Raw genomic sequence first — 15,444 nt, forward strand, 5'->3', positions numbered from 1 at the left:
ATATTGGATTTTTTTTTTGCACTCTTTCTGCCCAGTGCTTATGAGGAGATTTCAAAATATTGTCATATCATCGATTGCGATATAGCCAAAAAAATATTGCGACGTCATTTTAAGGCCATATCGCCTGGCCCTATGCGTAACACAGCCCAGTCTCCATTCAAATCTCAAAAAAAGTCAGGATACTTTCACTTGCCAACTTGGTGATTGAGTTACTGGTTTGAGAGCCCCTGGAGAGGATGTCTTTTTCACAAGACTAACCTCCAGAGGGGAAACAGAAAGAGCCCGTCTGATGCAACATCATCAGTGGCAGGACAGAAATATCAACTTTTGTCATTTGTGTCTTTGCGCCTTTGCTACAGTCCAGGCAGACACTGCAAATGTCTCACATGTCACCACAATGGAAAATTACCTCTGGACTGCTGATATAAATAAAACAAACTTCTTTAAACTGGCAGAGTCGAGAGATTTAGGGGCCAATTTGGCCTCATTTGATTTACACAGGTCCTTATATGGATTTGAGGCACGTGCCTTTGAGCTGTGGAGTTGACCGTGAAATCTGATAATAGAGGAGATTGATATGGTTTGACTTTGTTGTCTTTGCTTCTGATATGATAAGAAATCTATCATGGATGACTTTCTGCTAAGGCTAAATGTCATTATTGTTGGTAGAGGTGTGTTGTACATCAAGTTTTGTGGCCCAAATACTGTCAGTCATTATAATGCTGCTTTGTCACACCCTTTACCTTTATTAAAAAATTGCAACCTCTGCCATTTGGATATTGCACTTGGTCATACTGTGATTTCTATAATATTTAAATTAATTGTTCAGCCCCTGTTGTGGATGTCTGTTTAATTTAAAACCCACTGGTTAGACATAACTAAAAAGCTGAGCCCAGTAAGCATGACAATAATGACTGCATCATCATTTTGACTTAAACATGTCCTAACCACTGGCGCTTACACTCTGGCTTCATGACTCTAAGTAACCCACAGGGACCGAACATCAAGGTTAACTGTGAACCAAAAGACACAAAATGGCTCCCGCAGACTGGTCATTCCCAGGTGGTCTCCTAATGTTGCTGAGTCAGCACAACTAGCCCGGACTTCAAGGAGCTCAGCTAAGGTTTCACAGGCCGCACACTCAGCAGCAATCTAAGCATGCCACACACAACTGCGCGGTACACACCCACAACTGCTAGCAATTATTTATAACTCATTCAGACTTGCGGCTCGTGGCTGCAGTGATGGCACCTGACCCTGAGGTTAATGCCCAGACAAGAAGGGTGTTTTTTAAGCGTACATCCCAACATCCCCAGACATGAATATTCAGCATGTTGTTATAAGCAGGTGGATGTTTCCAATCACCGGGTTCAGAGGGCTTTCGTGGGTGTTACACATTAAAAGCATTAAGAACAATCTACATTCTTGACAACAGCTGCACGAATTATCTCCCCCAACTGCAACAGACCAAAATACTCACCTCTCCCGCTGTCCGACTCTGTAACCCTGACAAGATGGGTTCACATGAAGAAGAGAAAAAAAAAGCATTACGTTAGCTCAGAAAACCGAGGGGCGCCTGCCAAATGTGAAACGACCGGGATGAATATCTAAGGAGTCATTTCCAGTATATGCAGCCATTTTTTCCCTTCTCAGGCACATCTCCCTGGCAACGTGTAAACAGTGCCCTCATACCCCCGGACCATAAACCTCTTGGCAGTGACGTTTAGCTCTCGTTTCATCCTGCGCAGCGCTGACTGAGGGCGCAACCCAGCGTTTTATTAGGGATGCTGTGGCAATGTGAAAATAAATGTGTTGTGCCATTAAAAATACTGAGCCCATCAGGGAACACAGATACTATATTAATACACCCCAAATTTAGATACTTCAGGGAGATTTTAGACTTCCTAAGTATTTCTCCAGCGAAGCCTGTAATGCAGATGTAGAGAATCGGGTCAAACTGGCCTAAAATAAACCTGACAAGTGCGTACAGTTAAATCCATACTATTATATGTGTTTTAAATCACCACACAGCATAAAACCAAAGAGCTAAAAATAGATGTGATAATGTGGGTTGACCTCTGAAAAATCCCCGGGCACCGTTTTCCTGTCATAAAAATATAATGTCTTCTTCATTTACTCTGGTATGTGCTGTTAGAACCAAACGCGGGTTCCTTTCCTTCTGGGCAACGACCCCTTTCACCAGTGTGGAATTGATGACAATGAGGAGTCCAAGCCAGTATGCAGACACACACTGTGCTTCTTCCTGTTACCCTAAACAGAGACATCTCTGGGACTTCTCAGAGAGACGGTCACACACATTCGAACACATGGTCACAATGAAAAACAGGCGTATTATGTCTAAACACACTGACACAGTCCTGCAGGAGGACAAGGTCGCAGAGAGGCAGATACACCTGCTGCCACATGCGCAGCGCTCAGTAGAAATGGATTACATGCCGGATTACATTTTTGATTTTGTCATTAAAATAAGGCGCATCCGAAATGTTTCAGAAAACACACAGTTCACCTGTAGTGCAGTTGTAAGAGTAACTGATTTGACTTAATGCTTGTTTTAACCTTTATTCAGGGATATTTCACTTTCAGGATCAGATTGTACATTCACAGCTGGAAGCGGCACAATATAACCACAGACTGATGGCCACTGAGCAGCTCCACTTAAGTAGTTGGGGTAAAGCAGCTTGCTCATTGATGTTAATGAGGCAGGGGCAAGCGCTGCCTTTCGTGTGATTGCTGCTCCCACCCAGACCTTAAAAGGCAAAAAAACAGCATATTTGTGGAAATATATCTATATATATATATATATATATATATATATATATATATATATATATATATATATATATATATATATATATATAGATATATATTTATACTTGCGTCCATTTTTAGACAAAGCTGCAAGTTATCCAAAATTAATCCAAATTAATTCACACAAGATTGTTTTTTTTGTGTGTTTTTTTTGTAATCAAATGATTATGTTACTATTACTAGTTACAAACATTGCCAAGTCATTTCTAATTCCAAACTGGCAACATTTCTCAGTAATCCAACCGAAACCTGCACGTGCATACATGAGTATTCACTCACCTAAGCTGAGGGAAGATAGATGGATCAAACAAGAAAATAAACACAGCAGCCAAACTGGGGTACAATGGGTGACTTGTGCAGGAAGTGCAGACACAGTGAGCAGTTTGTTTAAGTCTCTTTGTAGGGACTTCCCGTTGAGTGTAATTACCGCTCATACTCACAATCCCTGGCTTTTCTGCTCACATAAATGAAACAGATAAGATCAAACAATTTGATGTATTTAGGAAATGAGTTTCAAACAAAGTGGTAAGATATTGGTTATAGCAATCCAAACACATCGAATATATGATGGATTTAAAGCAAACTGGCGCACTGGGACTGGCTACTGCCAAGCCGCCCTGCTTACTCCTCAATGCTCACCAGCAGAACAGAAGATGGAAGCTTTACTCAGTCAAACAATGATGTCACCATTGGTGAAACTACTGGAGAGAGAGATTTAAACTGCAAAGGATGATAAAAATCAGTTTCCATTCAGACTCTACTGGAGATACTATAAATTTCCCCTGATAATTCTGCACACTGCAGCAAAAAAAGAACTAGCAGGACTCTGTAGGAACATATCTCACTTGACCCAATTTTTATGATCCTGGAGAGGGACCACCTCCTTTTCCTCTTTGTCACTCTCCCCGTTTGCTTTGACCTCTAAGTAGGTTACCGAGGAGTGAGTCACGTGTCCGTCGGATGCCCTGGCAGCTCATTTTTGCTTGCTGGAAACCAAACACACGCTGATGAATTGCCACATAATCAGGAAGTGCATATGTGAGTGGTACACTAGTGGAGGTTAGTGACCTCAGGGTCATTTATCCCCCTTGCCGTAGCGCCAGGAGAATGTCCCTGCTCTGAAATGCAGCAGGCAGGCCGTGTGGCTGGAATGAGCTCACTTCAAAGGTGTCCATAAATCATGCTGCCATGCATCCCAGGACTGCCTCCACCCTCCACCCTCCACTTCCCCCAGTCACTCACCCACCTACCCTTTTCTCTTTTTCTCCGCTGTCCTCCAGTCTAGGTTCAGACCTTTTGCCTTTGTGCATTACTAGTCGTGTGATCGCTTGCATTGTTATCTTCACTCTTCATTTCATATACTTATTCTTTTTCTTCTTCCACGCATTTTCTGGATCGCTTCTACTCACACAATTTTGCCAAATGACACATCATTCCAGTTTTCAACATGTGTGTCTCATTGTGGCCATTAATAAAATGCAGCCATATCTCTTTAGCACAATTCAATTACCACCGATTTTGGGTGATATTATCAGACATAAATCACCAACACAGCTGTGAAATGGGATGTCATTCACTGTGGCGCTACAGCACGAATCTAATTCAACTCCATGCTCTATGACCACAGAATTTTGTGATCGGTTTACCATTTACAGGACTATCATTCTTGTACACATCACTCACCAGAAGCAGCAGCAGCAGATGCAGCAATCACGCAGCAATCACACGCACTTTTCTTCGGGAAATGCGTGACTGCTGCCTCTGTCCAGTTGCTTTTGCATCCACCCATATTGCCAGGAGAGTTGAATTTGACTGTGCTCTATGACCACAGATATTTGTGATAAATTTACCATCTACAGAACTTTCATTATCGTACAAAACACCCACCAAAAGCAACAGCAGCTGATTGAGCAATCACACACATTTGCTTCTGGAAATGCGTGTGATTGCTGCATTTGCTGCTGTTGCTTTTGCATCCATCCACATTGCCAGCAAAAGGTGAATTTGATTGTGTGGTAACCTGGTAAAAATCCCAGCGTAGAAATCAATCATAACAGAAGAACAAGGGAGCGTTGGGGTGGCAGTTGGTAGATGCAATCATGTACTTAAAACCGATTAGCAGTGGTATCAAAAAGCAATACTCTCTTTGGGAGACAATGGATTTATCCGAGGTTCATTTAAGTCTCGAGAAGAGCCGCAAGTTCAGACATCCTATAGCTAGTTGCTCGACTTTGCCAGAAGAGAGCGGCAATCCGTCAGGTCCTTATCTCCCGGTGTCACACACTGGGATCTCTTTATCATGCAGCCATGCAAAACACCATTCATCTTCCCCACCTAATTCATTATCAGTGATAAAATGCAAAGTCCCAGCTGCAGTTGTTAAATGGAGAGACGACGTGAAAACAGGTGCTTTGGTAAACACTGATAGCGTGGTTGAATTATGTTGCTTCCCAAGCAGACCTGTCTATCTCTTTCAATCTATTAACCACGACTCTCGCCCGACTCTCGTCCGACCTCATTCTGCCTTTTTCTCTTTTCTATATAGGAGTATTCTTGGCTTCGAGGGGTGCGGGAACAGTGCTGAACACAAAACAGACACAAACAAAGTGAAAAGCTTGTAGAAGGCATAAGGTTCTCGTCACGGCTCCACAGCCTCTCCATTGATCAAGCGATGTGTAAATGTGTGTCTTATGTCGTGTAAATTAACAGGATATATGGATGCCTTGATTATTGGGCGAGCGGAATCCAGATGAATGTTAAAAGCTCGATGGCCTAATTTACACACGGCGCTGTGCAGTGGCACTGTAATACTGCTCTGACGGATCACCGCAAGCGTGACACGACATGACCAATGGCTGTCATCCTGCATGACTTCTTATACTATAAGACACTTTTCCTCTATTTTTTTCTCCAGCAATTATTAAACCTTAAACAGTTTCCACTCACCACTGTTGAGAAAGCGTGCGATGGGATGAGGGATGGGGGTTTTTTAAGGGGGGTTAAATACTTCCACAGTGAAGTCATGGTGCTTGTGTCATTGGCCCTCTGCTGTGCTTTGCTCACCGTCTGGCCCCCATTTTACCCATTGATCTAATTTCCATTGCCAACATTGGATGTGGTTCTGTTTGAAGCTGAATGTTTAGGCCCATTAAAGCACTGACAGAATTGCAAACGTATGGTGGACCTAAGGAAAAGTAAAGCAGAAAACAACTCGGTGATGTTTGCCAGACTTTTGAGAGCATTTCAGTAAACAGAACGTACAGTTGTGAGCAGCGTCCAGTGAGGTGGGAAATTCCACGATCGTATTTACACCAGGTGTTAACGAGCTTCTCGCATCCTACCTCTGAGCTGGTTTTAATTTATGTTTGGCATGAAAATGTAACAAAAGTAAATATCACCTCTTTTAATTATATTTAAAAGAGAGAGTTCATCTGGTCCATCTGAAAATCTTGTGATTGTATCTCAGTGCATGACTGCTTGCGCTTCTTGTTGTGTCAGCATTTATATCACCTATATGTAGATTGGTGGCAGAGACGTGTTACATTTGCACTTTGCTGCTGCTAATGTGGTCAAGCCCCATCTCTGTAGGTGGTTTGGCTGAATGCCCGAGACATATACGGTACATCAAGCTGCCAGTTGTAATGGGGGTCTGTATCCGTCACATAATTCGTCCAACATCACAGAGACGGCTTCATTTCTGGGCGTAGCTGCAAAGGACAGGATCTCCTAATGGTCAGATATGACAAAATACACCATATTATCGTTACCTTCAAGAAGTTAAATCCACACCTGACTGACAACTTTATTAAGTGCAGAGTGTCTGTTTATTTAGCGATGTTCCAGACGATAAAAGGTTTTGAATGGCAGGGACTGAAAGGCTTTTCCATAGACGTAAAAATATAGGTCTTTTAAGGCTGAAGCTGGCATTGACGACGATGAGGTCCAGACATCTGTAATTTTTCTCCATCAAATGAAACAAAATTGCTACAAAAGCACACCAAGTGACTGTTCATCTACTTTCCTGTACCATCTGTATAAATAATATATATATATGTGCTATTATGTGTACCCATCTATGCTTTTCCAGCTGTGGAAAAGAGACAGGAGGATATGGTTTGTAATAAAGTATATTTATAATTATGCATATGTGTTTTTGTAATCTATGCATCCAAGGACTGCTTCTCTTTAATACTGTATGTGGCTTAAAACACTGATTATAAAAATGTTAAAATTCTTTATTGGTTTCTGCATTTAGGTGACCTTATAGCCCTGGAAAATGCCATAGAATAGAGGTTTCTATATGCATTTTACGGAAACAAAGGGATTATAAACGTGTCTTGTGCTTCATATAGCTCAGATGCAAAATATATCAGAGAAATCTAAGGGATAAAATTTAAAACGCAAGAAATTTCTTGCGTGCTGGACTTTTGGAGCTTGGTTAAAACAGAACTGGCCAGGCTACAGCCCCAGTGGCTTTTGTATCTTCGGCGTTCTACCAACACCAGATGATAACACTAAATAACCATCAAAGCAAAGCAGCAACATCAGTATTCTCTGGTACTGGAGGTCTGTGAATCATTTGCTAATTGAGTTGAATGCAAAAGCTCTGATCTCCCTCTGGACTGAGTTATGCCCGATTACTACAAACATCCCGCGCTCAATATGATCTTCTGGTTGTGAACATGCTGTCAAACAAAGCAGTGCTTCACTGTAATGATCTCACTGCACCACGTTCAAGAACTTTAACTGCATAAGGTGAATGAGAGCTGACGCCGAATGCTTCAGAGGAGTCACAACATGTTCGTTCACTTGTGTACATTTGTTGTGATAAGGGTAAATAGTTCCTGCACACTAATAGAAACTTTTCCGAGATGGAGAGGTGGTACGCGCCGAGTTAACTATACACAGTAGGGACTTCATTTGTCTTTGATTACACTCTTATGTGACGGACCGTTGACAGAGGCGCCCACAGGGAGGAATAGTGTGCTCGGGCCACTCCTCTCTCCATCCCATCCTTCTGTTCTCCCTCTTAACTTCAACTCAAGAAGCCAAGAAATCCCTCCTCAGCTCTCTGTTACTGGTCGCTGTCGTAAATCACCTTCATCTTCTCGTCGAGTAGCTGACGTCCTTTTATAGCCACACCAAGGACACTTTCTGCCATTTATGGCACCGTACGAGGGCCGGTTAGGATGAAGGTGAGAGAACACAGGGAAGCAAAGGAGGCCAAGAAACATCCTTCCCGCTTCCTACTCCTATTCAATGCAACTCTGACAGCTTTTACAAATTAGTGCCAAAGTGTGCCCGAGCGGTGCCAAGTGCACTCTTCTCTGTGACTGACATAAATCCACACCTCAGTGCATGTAGCAAGTCTGGCTTGTCTCAGCCTGTCTCCTCTGTAGACACTATTGTCTCTCCAGCAGAACCACGGAGACGAAAGTGAGAGGTCGGGACAAAGCGTGCATGTGTGAGCGCCTGCGTGGGCAAAAGACGTATAGAGAAAAAAAACACGAGGGGAGAGAGATGGCGTAAGACATAACACATTCTTGATCGCTCGCTAGTTTCATCATGCAGAGCAGGCATTTTCACAGTGTTTACTTTCAGCGAGGGGAATGCTCTCCCTCACAGCTGCACTCCAAATAAACAGTCTTGTATTTATCAGTGACAAGATAATACACATCTAATCTGAACAAGTAACAGCTCTTCGCGCAGTCCCAACAAGTCTGGGTCTTCTGGTTCATCCCTGGAAGACAGTTGTGCAACACGGAGAACATTCAAGCACACTTATGAATAAAAATGTGCACATGCTGAATGCAGACACCTTGCCATACACCCACACTCTCATGACTGCACTTCCTCTGCCATGATCTCACAGTCTGGGTTCATTCTTTGCAGATGTTTGAGCCTATTAAGTGTTTGGGAAGCAATCAACACTAACGCAGTTGGCATTGTGGCAAACTGAAGTTACTAGCCATATAAAGACACAACTACCACAGCGGCAGGGGGCGAGTGTGGGGATACGGTAGTGGAATGGTGGAACAAACACCACACGTATGCAGTGCCAAGGCTAAATTACCTCTCCAAGACATCTGTTATGAGAACAGAGTCCTGCTAGCATGTAGAGAAATACTTTGTTAACGGCCCACTCTCTCCGGGTTTACAGTGTTTTGAAAGGTGACATTTTGAGCCTCGAGCATTGTTGCCTTGTTTAAGGCCTGCTGTGTATCACTGCGTGGTTAAGGACTGCTTGCCACATGGTCTCAAATTATTGCCCAATTAAGCCTGTGTGCAAGAACATCCAATGGGAAGGATGACGACATCGCTACTCCCATAGAAATAAAACCACTCTGTCAGTTATGTAGGCGAATGCTTTCTGTTAGTCTGACTGCTCACACTATGGTTCACTATTACCTCAAAGATACCATGGTGGGTTGAAGTGTCACTGAGATTTGGTCATTCTCTACTGATTCTACAGTAAGAAAAGCCCACAGTATAATTGCAGGCCACTGAATCCCCTCAATAACAATATTATCCAGAAGAGGGCCAGGTATGACGATGTGGTGTTACGGTATGAAGTGTAAAGCCACGGCTCTTTACTGTACTTTGTCATCTCTCTTAGCAGAGATCCATCAGGGTGAAATAACATCCTATTGCCTCGTGTGCTGGAGAAATTCCCCTCACCCAACATTCTTCTCCCTAAGTGTCTCCATTAACCATAGGTTATCCTATGATTTAGCCATTAGCCACAGGCCAACGTAACCATTAGTTATACGAATTCATAATACATATTGCATTACCAGTTGTTTAAAAACCACTGCAATTTGTCTGCAGACTTCAAATTTGTGCTCCCCTTCTCCCTGCCGCTTGATCTGACTCGCTTAGTTGGTTTTGGAGGCGAGTTTGCTGACAAAATATATCCAGCTGTCACGCTTATTTATGGACTTTTGCGACATTTATTCCCTGTGTAGAAATGTACTAATTTCCCAGGATGACGTCTTCAATGGGAGCCAATTATATCTGAATAACCAGTCACATTAAGCAATTCTTCGTGTATTTGCACATTTTGTTGGCAGAGTCTCCTACAACCCACACAAGAGGTGAGGGAGTTCCAAGGAAACACAGACAGGTTTATCTGGGATCTAATGCGCAAGAGCAAACAGAGGCAGGTAAGGCACATGGTGGGAGAGTTGGTAACCGTCACACGATTTGCATCACAGCGATGTGATGCATGTGAATTTGTACGTGCCATCCACTTGTGTTGGCGCATGACCATACCCTCCTACCTTTAGGCGAGGGTGCAGGGAAACAGTCAGGCTGACTCACACGTCCTCTCGCCACGCGTTTATAAATGACAGAATGTGATGATGTAGCAGTGACTCGACAGGCTTCCTGCTGCCAAGTAACATCTGTTTTTATGTGAGACAGGCAAAGGAAACACTGATAAGGTAGACGGGGTACCATTAATTGAGTGTGTAATAAATATAACAGACAGAAGAGGCGAGTGAAAGGTAGAGTGAGGCAAAGTGAATCCCTTTCTTCCATAACATATAATTAGTTTGTATTAAACTAGTAAGTGTGTAGTTATGAGGCATCTTACAATTTGGTATTTCCTTTGAAAACAGCACTTCCTTTGAGAGTAGCAGGTAAGTGCTAGGTATGGGCCTGTAATTGCATGCCTAGAAGAGTGTAATTACCCCATTAGCACAAAGTCCGTTACCTTTTACACTCCTTCGCTGCCTATATAAAGTTTATGTCGTCCTTACAGAAATTCTCACATGGAGTGAAAACTGAGGAAGAGAGTGTAGTGAGACAGAAGAGACAGAAGAGACAGAAAGAGAGCAGAGAGGAAGGATGGCTGCATTGTGAGGGGGGCATATTACCTCCCACAGGGGCCCTGGCTCAAAGGATCAAGTTTCAGACGTTTACCAACAAAGCATCCATGGAGGAAGTCTTGCGCCCCTCACAATAACACCACAGCACCTGGCCGTCCCCACACAGGAAACCTGAGGTCACTTCCCCCCTTTCAGGGAATTCAGACACACTCCTGCTGCCAGCCACGCGCCCCCACAGCCTATTGAAGAGGCAGTGAGGGCCTAGATCTAAATTATGAGAAAATGCGTTTTCACAGATACAGTTCTGTGCCAGTCAGGTTCTGTTAAGACCAAAGCAGAAAGAGTTTCGATTTCCCCTTTTTTGGTCTCACATGTAACACAGATGTGATGTTTTTTTAATCAGTCAGAACAGCTAAAAGCTGGATTGGGTTGCAATGTTTAATTCTGGTTGGAACCACATGAATAAGAGGTTGAAAACAAGGTATGCACTCTAATAGCTCTGCTGGAATGTTCAGAATGTCAAATTTAAGCAAAAATGAGGATGCCAAGACACAACAAAAAAAAAAAAAAAACATAAGTGAACAAGCAGTGGATGATTAGAGAGAGAGCCCATACCTTTTGGATTTGGACAAATGGCTCGATAAATGTGTTTGAAACGCACACAAGAAGCATTATAGTCTCGAGTATAAATCATCAGATATAACCAGCAGGTCGAAACCTCCTGACTGAACGCAGCCTCACACATAATGTGACAGAAAGCAATAACACAAACTGTGTCCAGTGTCCTCTGAGACTCCATGGAGGGACAGGCAGCTGCAGAATGTCAAAAAAAGGAACTGCTTCAACACAAATCTAAATTCTGCTCCCTAACCACCTGCAACCACTTGACCGCCGATTCTCCATCATTATCGTTGGCCTTGTTTCAAACGATGCCAACCCATAAAAGCAGCCACAGCCAGTCCGAGTCATTTAGCTGCAGTCCCACTGCAGTCTAGAGCTGGCCGGGGTCCAACCACCACGCGGGGCTAACCTTTGGAAAACACTGAGACCTCCGAAGAATGTGACCATGGTCAATGAAACAGACAGGGAGGGAGGAAGAGGAAAAAAGCAAACAAATACATTATACAGCCTGTGGGCTCTGTCAAGGCAAGCTTCCCAGATGCTAAATGGGACAGAATCACTGGCTTTTGGCTGCTATAGGGGATTATTTCTGCTCGTTACAAATAGTTTGTGTGAAAACAACCTGTCAGTGGTGAAAGCACAGCGTGATGCCTGGGAAACCGAATTCCTCCAAGGTGTACGAGGTGTGTAAGATGTGTGAGAAATGTGTGGGAGCGAATTCTGCGGAGAATTTGTGGCCTTCAAGACTTCAGATCTGAAGAATGGCTATGACAGTTTAAGTAACTGAGTGGAAAAGTTCTATTAAGTCATTCCAAATCAAACCTTCCTGATGTCTACATGACTACATGTAATGTTAAATGAGTTGCTTATCGTGACAAACCCACAGAGAATGATCACCCAACTCTGCCTCTCCACTCCTCCCCATCTCTTTTAGCGTCTCTCATCTAATTGTTTTGGTTTCAGAGTTCGGTCCCAGAGTCCTCGTCAACCTCATTCCACGCAGCTGTTTACAACAAAAAATGCTCTAATGAATTCACCCCACACTGCCTGATGAGAACCAAACACTCAACAGACAAAATGAACAACTAGCTGGTGAACATAGTGGAGCAATTAAAAGCTACAGAGCCAGAGCTTTACCTCATGAGTTGGTGGAGACCAAAAACAGAGCTTAAAGTAGTTACTATATCAGACTTACATCGGCCAGGTGCCCCGAAACATCCAAAATAAATGTTTTCCATATCCATCCAAGTCATAGTTCAGTAAACTAAAGATATCGTGTTGAAATACTACTTTAGTAAAAGTGAAAGTCAACCATAGAAATAGTACTTGATCAAAAGTGTTAAAGCACCTGATATTAAATATACTTCAGTATCGAAAGTATAAATAAAAGAGAATTATACATATATTTACATGTAATTCTAGTGTAATAGTTTGTTTTTTTTCAGTTTCTCAGACCTTAAATGTTCATATACTGTCAGCAAAATTGGTATCAAATCGTTTAAAATGAACTAAATTCTTTGTTTTTCTGACATAATGTTCTATTTGTGTGGTTGAGGTGTAGGCAATGGCATCAAAGGTTCGTCATACTTGAACCAGACAAAACACTGCAGTCATTTAGTGAACATCTTTCACCAGAAGTACTGAAAAACATGTAAGCTCTTGATCAAATTTTTCCCTTTAGGAAATCTCCAACGCTTTACTTTCCCACAGTGCCCGCTGCACCCACATGACGCAACAGGTGAACCACCATGCAATCGTCATGAGGGTGACACCACTACTACAACGCTGTGATGTGATGATGTACGCCCATAACAAACCTAGAGGCTGCAGCACGGACACACCCTTCCCAGACACACGCTGCCATATCCCACTTCCTGCTGCCGGAGAAAAAGACAAGTTTAGCCTGAGGGACTTTGCTCTCTGAGGCCTTCACACACCGCTCAGCTGGGAGCTTCTGTGACACAACAGTTGTTCCTTAATCCTCCCTCCGCACAGTTCAGTGGGTCACACAGTCCAGTACAGTCTGTGGCTCCACTGACCATGATGTCTCCATGCTGTCTGTTTGTTTTTTTGTGCATTATATGACAGAGAGGCACATGAGTGCAGGTGTGAGACTGCGATTAGAGAAAGGAAAAAAAAAAGAGGCATAAACAAGAAAAGCAGAAAAACACGCAAGCAGACAGAAAAATGCCCAGACCCCCCTCAGTTGTCACAGGAAGTGGTTCCTCTTTTGTCAGGGTTTTACTTTGCAGGCTTCTCCCCAGGCGATGTGTTTGACTAAGGTGTGAAGTATTGAGGCTTGTCATGACGTCAAGCCCACGCCTGCTTTATTCTTGACACTCACAGATTTTAACTAAACAGCCAAAACTCTTAAAACACAAAAAGCAGAGAGCAGTTATGACCTTAAGGTGTTAAATGATAACGCTTACAGATCACAGTTACTGTGCAGCTAATCATGCTACTAATAAATTATGATAATTAGCATAGTTATGATGTTATTGCCTTTAAACTTTTAATTTTGACAAACTTTAACCTATGGAAACAACTTCCTCCCCAGAGACTTTTATGTCAGTTAATTCTAGATTTAAATGTTTTTACCACGGCTGGTAATCACAACGTTAAAAGACTCAAGTGGCTCTTTGTGTCATTCATTTTAATTTGAAAACCTCAGCCAGAACCTCTTTGAATGCCTTTAAAAGTCAGTTGCGACACGTTTGTGCATTTTCCCACTAAATGAAACACTTTACAAAAGTCATTTCCCAACTGATGTCGAAGAGTCGAACGGTGAAAACGTTCATAAAAGTCAAAGAAAGGTATGAAACAAAACCAAAAAAAAGTCGTACCAGGAGTAATGTCTGAAGTCTGGAGGCACCTTCTTGCAACAACAGTGGTAACCCGCCTCCCTGCCTCTGTCAGCGGACACTCGCTCAGATCAGGGCTGGGATCAGTTCGCAGGTCGCTACTCCGGCGGCTCAGGAGCGTCGCCCTCCAGCAGGAACAAACTTTTTTGCGTTTCTTCTGACAGTAGTCAAAATCTCTGCGGCGGAGACTGATGCAGCTTGCCGGCTACATTTGTCCTACTACTGAGGAAGTTGCCTGTGAGTCACAAGATCCCGCCTCTCCCCCCCAAAAAAAACCATTCCTCCCTCCCTCTTCCAGCGACTTCAAACGAGAGGAGTCCAGGCAGTGGAGGGTGTGATGGGAGCTCCCAGCAGGGCCTTCTGTCTCTGGGCTCTGCTGCTGCTGCTTGTTTTCAGACTGTTCTTACAGAATCATGTATTTGTCTTTAAGTATTGGTGGATAGACCAAGTTTTTTTTTGTAATCAGTCAATCAATGAATCAGTAGGCTAAATCTACAGGATAGATACTGAAAAACTAAAATGCTTGTCATATTTAGTGATATAAACACCTCAGTTCAATCATCTGAAGTACTGTATTTTCACAAAAAGGCTAGATTTCAAAATAAAATGCATTATTCTTATGTAATTTCATCACAGATGCTCCTGATTGAGCTCACCCGTTCTTGACCTACATTTGTTGGATATTTTCTCTCAGATGTAACTTCATCAAACAATATTCATGTAATTTTAAGACTATTTATGCCACTCATATAATTATAACATTATCATGCAAGTCCGTCATGCAATGATATTTCCATTCTTAAAGAGGTCATATTATGCTTTTTGGGTTATGTAGCATTTTTGTGCATGTAAAAGGTCTGCAAAGTGGAAAAAGCCCAAAGGGAGTTACTCTCTCCCACAGAAAACACTGCTCCTGCACCGCCTGGTTTGGAGTCGAGCCTTTACTTCCGTAACTTATGTGCGTCACTATGCAACAGGCGTTATATAAATATATTTTTTTGTATATTTATTATAAAATATAAACACTCCAGTCAGTCGGTAGACAAACCGTTGCTACTGCTGTAGCTGCGTTATTTTAGATCACACTACCTTGCTCGGCATGACCCGCACTACTCTGTCTCTGCTTGGCTACATCCTGCCTGTTAAGGAATGTATGTGTGCAACTCTCACCAGAGATTGAACAAAGGCGAGATGTCTCACTCTGTAGCTAAAACGGAGAGTTGAAGACAGTGTGTAAAGGGATGCCTAATTATTATTTTATAATTAAAAATACATCCTGGAGTTCACATGTGAATCAGGGATGG

General features: G+C 42.7%; 1 protein-coding gene across 1 annotated transcript in view; it reads right to left on the reverse strand.

Moving 5' to 3' along the window:
- fhl3a (four and a half LIM domains 3a) overlaps positions 1–14,314 on the reverse strand; it is a 31,378-nt gene extending 17,064 nt beyond the window's left edge. The window contains exon 1 of the mRNA XM_073486142.1: positions 14,123–14,314. The gene's annotated coding sequence lies outside the window, so the exon portion shown is untranslated. The remainder of the gene's footprint in view (positions 1–14,122) is intronic.
- Between the last annotated feature and the right edge of the window lie 1,130 nt (positions 14,315–15,444).

Source organism: Pagrus major, chromosome 17 (genome assembly GCF_040436345.1).
Source record: "Pagrus major chromosome 17, Pma_NU_1.0".
In the NCBI taxonomy this organism is placed as follows: domain Eukaryota; kingdom Metazoa; phylum Chordata; class Actinopteri; order Spariformes; family Sparidae; genus Pagrus; species Pagrus major.